The sequence below is a fragment of the Hipposideros armiger genome, unplaced genomic scaffold (genome assembly GCF_001890085.2).
Source record: "Hipposideros armiger isolate ML-2016 unplaced genomic scaffold, ASM189008v1 scaffold_3712, whole genome shotgun sequence".
Classification (NCBI taxonomy): domain Eukaryota; kingdom Metazoa; phylum Chordata; class Mammalia; order Chiroptera; family Hipposideridae; genus Hipposideros; species Hipposideros armiger.
This window is the reverse complement of record NW_017734947.1, coordinates 1-1,932: the sequence shown is the minus strand read 5'-3', so window position 1 is coordinate 1,932 and position 1,932 is coordinate 1. Positions and strand designations below refer to the sequence as shown.

At 51.8% G+C, this 1,932-nt stretch overlaps 1 long non-coding RNA gene across 2 annotated transcripts; it reads left to right on the top strand.

Annotated features, from left to right (window-relative positions):
- The first annotated feature begins 214 nt into the window (after window positions 1–214).
- LOC109378786 (uncharacterized) lies at window positions 215–1,926 on the top strand. Of its 2 annotated transcripts, none has more exons than XR_002123064.1 (3): window positions 215–340; window positions 465–655; window positions 1,616–1,926. It is a non-coding gene; the product is annotated as an uncharacterized LOC109378786 (long non-coding RNA). The 2 variants fall into 2 exon arrangements; XR_002123065.1 differs by having other exon boundaries at window positions 1,613–1,926.
- Window positions 1,927–1,932: the final 6 nt, after the last annotated feature.

Genomic DNA, 1,932 nt, shown 5'->3' with positions numbered 1-1,932 from the left:
GACAGCTTCCTCAACAGCCCTCATCCCCAGATCAAGCACCCACAACGTGTACCCCACGTATGAGAAGAGAGAAAGGTCTGGACAAGACCAGCCAGGAAGAGACAGGGGAGTTGGGGGGCACAGGTTTGGAGGCCTGCGGGCCTGGACATGACCCCACCTTGACCACTTACTGGAGATGTGGCCTTGAAAAAGTCAATTGCTCTCTTTAGGTTCTGTTTCCATTACAAACTGGCAAGAATAGTGCTCACCTCCTGGTGTCCTTGTGTGGAATCCACAAAATCATGAATTCAGTATATGTTAACGGCGGACCTACAATGTCACAGGCACTGATGATGTAGAGGTGAGCAGACTCTTGCCAGCTTGGGACTTGCATGCTGGTGGGTAATGATAGCTAGCCCCTGCTTGCTACATGCTGAAGGTTTGACATATATTTACACAGAGTTACTCATTCCATCCCACTGCAGGTCCATGAGGCAAGTATTACTATTGTCCCCATTTCACAGACAAGAAAACTGAGGCACAAAAGATGTATAACTTCCCCCAAGGCCACACTGCTGACCAGCCGAATGCATATAAAGCACTCAGCCCAGTTCTGGCTCAACCCATGACACCATTTCCCCTTCTTTCCTGTATCTGCCAAAGGGTCTTCGTCCAGGTACGTAGTGGAACTTCTCTCTGGGGACTTCCCACTTAGAGCCAGCTGAGGGGCACACTCCTAAGATGCTCTGAGAAGGAGACAGGAGCTCAGATGCTCTGAGAAGGAGGCACCAAACTTCTTGGTAGCGAGGCTACATGTAAACGAACGAGTGCTGCCAGACGGGTTCAAAACCTGTCTCCCAACAGTGGACAGCTTTGGAGCCCGTCCTCCACCTTTCTAGTATTTCCTTTTCCGGTAACCAGGAACGTTTGTCGCGCCCACTCAGGGCGGCCCGATGAGGCAGCCATGTCTCTAAAAACACTGAAACTGTGCCGAAACCGAACAACGTCCCTGACAACAAACCGAAAAAGTAACTCTCCCATCTCAGCAAACCTTAAAATCCTGTCACTAACACCTGTGTGAGCATCTCTCCTGGCCTTGAGACAAAGGGCATTGCCACCTCACCCCCATAACCAAAACGCCCCAGGCAAGGACATCTGGGACCTGCCCTGGGTCAGGCCTGAAGGGGTGGGTGTTGGCCTGTAGATTGGGGTGCCTGAGGAGCAGGTTACTTAGTCCTTGTCCCTTCCTGTCTCTCACCACCTGACATTCCCACCTGTCCCTGGAGAGCCAACATATCCTAGAGTCAGCGTCCACTCAGGCTCTTAGGCAGGATGGTGTTTGTCCCAGAGTCACCTTGGCACCTCTCTGCCTTCTCAGAGATGGAAGGCAAGAGGGAGAGTCAGAGGGCTATGGGGGAGTAGGCAGAGGTGCCATAGCCTGGCCAGCTGCCCAGGCCTCAGCCCCTCAGCAGCTCCATGTGACTCCCTCCCTCACCCCTGCTGCTTCCCATGCTATTTTTGGAGCCACCCACTCATACCCTCAGCTGTCTTAAGGTGGCAGTGCCCGAACCCAGTGCCACCAAGCGCACAGAAGCCAGCCTTTCTTACTGATTTTTCTCCCCTTCCCCAAAAGCAGGGGAACCAGAGGCTGTGCCAGGAGCCAGCTAGAAGTCCCCCGAAAGTCTCCTCTGGCCCATCAGGAGAATTGCCCACCTCAGAGCTCTCTGGATCATAACCTACTGCTGTAACCTCAGCACCTTACCTACAGACCTGGAGGTAGGGAGGAGGGTCACAATGTCTTTAAATGGATTTTAGAAAAACTTAAATAAAACAAAAGTATACGGAATAATATAACAAGGCCCCATATATCTATCACCCAGCTTCAACGATCATTAGCTCATGGCCAATCTCCTTTCATCTATACCCCTCAATTTTCCCCTCCTATTTCATTGC